The sequence below is a fragment of the Nannospalax galili genome, unplaced genomic scaffold (assembly GCF_000622305.1).
Source record: "Nannospalax galili isolate Female #2095 unplaced genomic scaffold, S.galili_v1.0 scaffold379, whole genome shotgun sequence".
Classification (NCBI taxonomy): domain Eukaryota; kingdom Metazoa; phylum Chordata; class Mammalia; order Rodentia; family Spalacidae; genus Nannospalax; species Nannospalax galili.
The window spans coordinates 1,093,129-1,101,219 of record NW_008343963.1 but is presented as its reverse complement, the minus strand read 5'-3'; positions in this window follow the sequence as shown (position 1 = coordinate 1,101,219).

Sequence of the window (8,091 nt, the reverse complement as noted above, 5' to 3'; positions counted from 1 at the left end):
GAAGAGTGGGCTGGAAGAGTACAAGAGCCAGAGTTGGGAGGAGATGAGCACACGGAAACTCTTTTCCAGACAGCAGGGCAGCTGCACATATGAACTCACAGCAACTGTGGCACCATGCACAAGACCTACCCAAGTTCAAACCAAACAAAGTCCGTCATGGAGTAGGAAAAGTGGGCACGAAGCCCCACCTCTAACTGAAGATCTATTGGCATTTATTAGCTGTTTTAAGAGGATAACCAGTTTTCTTTAAGGTTTCGGCTGTTTGTGTTAGTTAATTTCCTGTCACTGTGATAAACCACCATAACCTCAGCAATTTACAGAAGGAAGGATTGACCTTGCATCACAGCAGGGGAGGCATGGCAGGAGGCAGCTGGAGCAGAAAGCTCAGCACTCACATCCTGGAGCACCACAGGAAGCAGAGACAGGAATAACAAGCAGAAAGGAGGCTCTGGATTTCCAGTTATCTGAACCTCATATGAACCCAAGGGATGTGTTTTCTCCTGCAAGCCCACACCTCTTTGTTTGTTTGTTTGTTTGTTTGTTTGGTCTTTTTGAGACAGGGTCTCCCTGTAGCCCCAGTTGACCTGGAACTCACTGTGTAGACCAGGCTGGCCTCAGACTCACAGAGATCCACCTGCCTCTGCTTCCCAAGTGATGGGTCTACTAAACCTCCCCAAACATCACCACCAACTCGGGGAAACGTGCTCAAATACTTAGTGCATAGGGAGGACATTCTTCATTCAAACCACCACGTTCCTGATAGGTCAAACAAGCTCCAGGGAAGAATCTATTCCCAAGAGTATTTAAGGAATACAAATTGGACACCAGGAGAAAACAATAAAAGAAGATGAATAGGTAGACAGGTAGAGTGGAGATGGGAGGAAATGAGAGGCAGGAGAATATGGTCCAAATATTTTGTGTGAAAATCTCAAGGAATTAATAAAAATATTTTTTCTAAGGCTCCTAATACACTTTCCAGTCTTCCATGCAGGATCTTCTATTGTGTCTCTCACACTGTCCCTTTTCTTCCATGTCTATTATTTTCTGCCATTTGTTCTCACTGATTCTCCCATGTCGACACTATATGCTTCTGTTTTCAGCTTTGTCCATTCTTTTGTCAAAATTATTGTTTTAGGATCTAGAGCTCTGTGGTTACAAGTGCAGAGGATGTGAGTTAGGTTCTTAGCAGGCATGCTGAGTGACTCACAACCTCCTATGACTGCAGCTTCAGGGGATTCGAAGTCTTCTGTCTTCTTCTGACCTCCACAGGTGCTCATACACCTGTTCACACACAAACAGAGAGAGAGAGAGAGAGAGAGAGAGAGAGAGCAATTCACACATATACACATAAGTAAAAATGGAATAAATCTTTTAAAAATTATGTTTTTATTTATTCTTTGATTATTTCCTACATATATGCTGTTTCTGACATATTATACTCCTAATACCCTGTATTTATTCCTGTAATCTTATTGGAAAGTAAGTCTTTGCGCATGTAACGCAGTTAAGAAGTCATATTGAATTAAGCTCGGTGTAGTCTTTTCCCTTGTCCTTTAAGGAAGATAACGCTCTGCTCACTAAGAGTTAACAGGATTCTTCAGGGTTTGTTGATGCAGACTTGAGGGAAGAGATGTTTGTTCCCAGGATGCTGGGACTGATAAGACACCTGTTTGGTGGATGATGGGAAAAGGTTATCCTGTCTCTTACCCTGTTTGTACATGCATCAAAGAATGTCTGTTACTGAGCCAGTCGTCACGGCCTTAGGAGCAATGTCCTGTTTTTAATGATGGGAAAATTACTATGTGTTTTGCGCTGTCTGAGCACTTATCCTATGTAAACTCTATGTGAACATCAACACTAAGCTTCCTAAATGAAAGTTTCTAAAGAATGCAGTAAAATGCTTCTGAACAGCACAAGTCTGGAGATTCCTAGTCCAAGTTTCAGGTTCTTGGCTCCAATCACAGCAGGGTGTCCTCAGGTGGGCACAAATCCAATCTGACTGATGTCCTTATTAGATGAGAAGACATACAGACTGTGGCATTCAGAAACACCACAATGTGAACACCAAGGCAGAGAGGAAGCTTTGTGACTTCAAGACAAGGAAGGCCAAAGACTGCCAGCAAGACCAGATGTTGAGACAAAGGCATGTAGCATTCCTTCCCAGCACCTTTAATGAGAGACTTTGGACTGCTTGTCTGTAGAACTGTGGGAAATAAATTACTGTTGTTTTAGTCATACAGTATGCAAATTTTCCTGCTGCTCAAGAAGCTAGAGAAAAAAATGGCCTGACAATTTTGGAGAATTGCCAATCCGCTGCCACAGACACCCCATATTTAAGGTTTAACAAAGCTGTTAGCATGATGCCAGTGGCAATTCCTCAGAAATAAGAAAATTCATTCATGAATATAAAATAATTTAAAATAAACCTGTTATTTATATGGTTGACTGGAAATAATTAACAAAATATTAAAAATAAGACCAGAAGAGACAGAAACATGCATTTTCTTCTTTCTTAAGAGCTGACTGTATTCAGTATATCACTGCCATTTTCTTATACCATCTAAATGAAAATTTGCTTGCACATTCTATTAAATTAAGAATACTCAATGAATGTTTCTTAAGAAACATGTTCTTCTAGAAATCCATTCCAACTAGAGGCATATTTGTAGGAATGAGATAGAAGCTTCACATAGAATATATGAACAAGAAGTGAAGCAGCCTGGTCAGGAAGGGACAGGAGATCTGAGAGCCACACTGCAGATTCTCTTTCTTTCTGTTTTCTGCTGGGATTGAATAGTCTGTGGTTTCTGCTTTTCTTTGCTGACTTATGTTACTTTTTCCAAGCAAAGGTCTAAGCTGATTCAGCCATTTGTACACTGGGGACTGCCATTCCAATACTGTTGTCACAGCTCTAATGACATCTTGTCCTTATGTGCCCCACGCCTAGACATAAAACTCAAGTCTACACTTAAAATTAAAAATTTTATAAAAATTGAAACACCTAGTGTAAATGAGACTGATCTCTAATCCTATCAGCCCAAAATTTACTTTCCATGAAAGATTTGAACTAGAAAAGATAAGGTCTTCAAGAAAGAATGAGAGGGGCTGGCGAGAAATAGTTCAGTGGCGAAGAGTGCTTGCTGTGCAGTCATGAGGACCACAGATCTGGAAACAGAGGGCAGGTTTGTCAGCAGAGATGGAGACTAGGGCTGCTGGTTAGAGTGACCCCCAAGTTCATCCTGAAACCTTACCTAGAGGGTATAAGATAGGGGTCCATACGGGGGAATACCCACACACATGCATGCAGGAGCATTCACTCACACATATGTATGCAAAGACCAGGACATGAGAGAGAGAGAGAGAGAGAGAGAGAGAGAGAAACAAAACAAAAAGAATAAAAGGAAAATGTGAGAACAAGAAGAAAAAAACTCAGTAGTTTGAACACAAATATTAAAGCTCCACACATTTCAAATCATTTCTTTACTAAAAGTTCACAGGGAGAGAGCACTCATTTTGTAATTATCTAATTTTATACTCGATTACAGCGGAGCTATGTGGCTAATGCTTCATAACCGCTTGAATTTCATGCTACCGCTGTACAGTGTAGATAGTTAAATGAGAGTTAAGATTAGAAAATCCACAGATAAAGTTCATCTGCAAGTGATTAGTCATAAGATCCTGGGCCAGTCATATATCGTCCCTCACAGTCTTATTCATTATCCTTAAACTCGGAACATCACTAAGAATACATGCTTTAAATAGTCAGTGCTAAGAGAAAGAAATCTCTTGTACATACAGGACAGGGCCTCAGAAACTTGAAGTTTCGTCAGTGCTGAAATCAATGCCATGCTCCTTGTTGTAGATTTTGCATGGATATTGATACATCCTAAGTGCTTGATGCCACCTACCCATGGGCCAATGTCTTCCTATTATTCTCACCATTGGATAAGTTTCTTTTAACTGTATGTGACAAAAAGTCATTCATTATTGAATAATCATGAACTATAATAGAAAGATGCCAGATTAAATTATAAGGTTAAACTCCCAAGCATGAATCAATCAGAATGGTCAAGTTCCAGTCTAAGATGATGGGGGTTGACAAGTTTAAAATACTTCCAGTAGAGAATTTAGGACATGGTCATAATCTCATATCTTCTGAGAGTCACTCAGTTCAAAGAGCTACAAATACCCTCAAGAGAAGTGGAAATGCCTATCTTGGTTAGTGTCTGTGACCCTGAGTCTATTGAGATTGCAGAGAAATATGCTGACCTTCTGAACCCCAGTCTAGGTAGGTGACAGGTTCAAGAAGGCATAGTCACTGTGAGACAGAGTATCATTCATAAAGCTGTTGGTTAAAGTCAAACAATGGAATGCTTCATAATATAGTTGTACAAATAGTGTATTTCTAATTATTTTGTATTTGATTTTTAGTAGAGAGGTTGCCTGTGTATATATTTTTATAAATATTCTTTTTGTGATTCTATACATGCACTTAGCTCTGTTTGTACATTTGTAGTTTAATATTAGTAATATTTATCCATTTAGCATGTATATGGCCTTCCTGATCCAAGTTCAAGGAAAAGGAGACTAAGAAACATCTACAACATCCAGACTCAGATTCCTTGAAGAGATTTGACTTCATCTAAACAGGGCCAGGTACCTATCCAGCTATGACCCAGAGAAAAATCACATGGCCAGCTATCTACTCAAAAGTGCTAATAGAGCTATCTTTAAAAATAATGCATTAGATCATGTGGGTGATAAATCTCCCCAGAGAAAATAGAATGAGGTAAGGCATGTTTTTATAGGCCTGTGATCTTGGTGCTTGAGAAAATGAGGCAAGGGGATCCAAAGTTCTGGGCCAGCAAGGGAAATACAGTGAGACCCTGTCTCAAAAAGAGAGCACAGGACGGTGTGAGGGTGATGTGAGCTTGTTAGGTAGGCCAAAGTTCAAGTGATAATCTCCAATTCAATGACCTATACTAAAGCAATATTTATAAGTATTTCCCACGAAAATGTGATAGTTCAAATGAGAATGACCTACCACATATGCGCCGAGTATTTGAAAACTTGGCCTCAGATGGTGGCATCTTTTGTGGACATTTAGGTGCTATGGCCTTGATGGAGGGAGGAAGCAGATAACTGGAAACAAGCTTTGAGAGTTCTTAAGGCTTCCCCCTGTCCTCTTTGTCTCTGTCCCTCTTGTGTATGCTAAATGTGTGCACTCTCAGGTCTCTGCTCTGGCTGCCTCCTGCCATGCCCTCCCCACCATAATGGACTCTTATCTGGAAGCACAAACTCAATAAACTTTTCCTTCTAGAAGTTGCATTTGTCATGTTATTTTATCAAAGCAGCAGAACAGTAACTAATAAACACTTTTTAAATTTAGTCTTCCTAACACAATTCATCATCTAAGCTAGGCTTCCAATCTTCTATTTGAATTGGATTTGTAACTATTATCTTGGTTTTCCATAACTGTAATATTAAAGCCTATCTGAATAACCCAGAGACATAATAGTGTCTCTGAATTTTGGGCTTTTTTTCATGTTCTTAATTCTATCACACTATTTCATCCTGTTGTCATTCAGCTAGTATAACACGGCAGTGCAAAGGAAGCAAATGCCTTTTGTATACAATACCTGTTCATTAAATCCATTAAGCAAATTGGTGATAGAAATTATACTCTAAAGATTAGTTTGTAATCTGAAAATAATCAACTCTTGGAACTTAATGGCCTCCAATGTTCTTTATGTAATCCTGAATATTCTTCCCTATGTCAAAAAAAGTGTCCTTTGCTGGACTGTCTCTTCTAATATTTGGTTAAGGTAAGTTGGACTTTCACTTGGTAAATCTGACCTCTTCTCTTTCTTGCTGTACTGGTTTGGCTTTGTCACAATTTTTCCACCATAGAATGGGGTCCTGTGATACAGACTGTCTTGAAAATTTTATGTATTTTAGGAATAAACACTGCCCTTATTAAAATCCTGTCCTTATCTTCTCTGTAATACAAAACATGGGAAAATTATTCTCTTCATATAAGTGGAGTGTGAAAGAGTCCTAGATCTCTTTTCTAAAACTGATTGTATATTAATATAGATATGCTAGTAATAGCTTGTTTTCATGAAAAATAAGAAGGAAGAAGGGAAGGAAGGAAGAAGGAAGGAAGGAAGGAAGGAAGGAAGGAAAGGAAGGAAGGAAGGAAGGACGAGGGAAGGGCAGAGAGAGGAAGAGTGATATAGGGAAATTTTATAAATCAGTTATAGTATAGAAGCCCCTTGCTGTACCCATAAATCTAGTTAAGATTATCAAAATCCTTTATGCTGCGAGTAAATGTTAAGTAAAGACAGGGACCTTAAGGCACCAGCATGGCTGAGCTGGTCTACCTAACACACCAGCCCCTAATTTGTAGTGCTGGTGCTTTTGCTCTCTCTCATACACGCCACATGTACAAGGTGTAATAAATAAGCATGATTTTCTGCTGCGATTTGAAATGGACAGCTGACCCCAATCTTAGCAGAAGAAATATTGGCAACTGATTACTGCTGGGTGAGGAAGAGCTGTACTTCCTAAAGTGAGAGACGCTAGATAGGCTGACTAGACCACAGTAGATTAACTACTTGCACTGAGGAACATCTGGGGATACTAACTTGACACAATAGATCTTAAAACAAGTGACAGAATGTATGAATTCCAATGTGTGTGTAGGGGGCCTTTGAGAGTGTGTCAGTGGGGAAGGGGATATAAAGATGATTAAGACTGAGATGTTCTGTATGAAATACACAAAAATTCAATAAAAAATAAAGGTAGCTAAACTGGCACAGCAAACGAGAAAGAAACACGTTTCTCTTATTGCCTCCCCAAGCCACTTGACCATAAACCCCATTAACTGGATGTTTGTACTAAGAAAACAGGACAATGTGACAACTAAACAGTGTGGGTGTCAAAAAACTAAAACAGCATCAAATCATCGCCAGAGCCTGTCTTAGATACAATGTTACATCTTTAAAAGTAAAATGATAATGTATTTACTGTTAAAAAGCAGATCCAGAAACTGTTATACTAAGTGAAGTAACACAGACTCAGAAAAACAAACGACATATCTTCTCTCTCATATGTGGGTCCTAGCACCAAATCCTTTTAAATTCCAGGTCCTTTTAATAAGATAGATGCTATACAGCAGTCCCTTCCACATGAAATAACTACCATCATCACGACTTCAGCAGAGCCTAATCTCTAAAATCATCACCATTGGGCTTGTTGACAGTTGTGCTCACTCATTAAAGGAGGGCCAAGCAGTGTCACTGGACCCCTAGTGGAGGATCCATCCATTCTTCCCAGCCAACTCAATTTAATTTAAGACAAATTACAGATGGCCTTCTGGATTTGGGGAGGGCTAAAGCATACAATCTGTGAAAGGCTAGGAAGAAAAGGCATGACCCATGCTGGCTAAAAGCTATCCAGTGTGCATACCCTCAGATCACACAATACACCTCAGGAACCCCCCAGTTATCTCAAAGCCTTTGAGAGGGAACTGACCCTGATTCTAACTACTCCAACAGCTATTGAAATACCTGAAAACAGATCCTGAATCCATCAATCTAGAGTCCAGCCTTGGAAGACAAGAGAAAAATGAGGAAGAACCCAATAGAGGGATGCTTTTGGAAGCCCTTGTGAAGAAATTCCAATGGATTCTCATATGAACATTTGAAAATTGCCCTGTTCTGCCTTTTTTCTAGTTCCCTGTCTAGAACTTGTAATGCTAATTACTCTTGCCTTTACTTCTCCTTCACATTTCCTTTTCACAATTCAAGGGCTTTCTTTTCCCCCTGGAGGAAAGAGTTATGCCATTTGGGTGTCTTTTAGATAGACCCACTGAAGGGGTACTCCAGTTGCCTCACCCTGCATCCATGTTTCACATGGAAGAAGCCAGAGCGGTCTGCATCCCAACTGCCTATTGGCAATTTGGGTAACCTCTTCAGAGGATGATGTGATAAGAATAGGAGGTAGTAATTGGCTAGGCAGTTAGGGTAAAAAGATCCCAAAGAAAAGTAGCCAGTTTCTTGGCTAAAAGTCAAAATGTCCTTGGGCCTC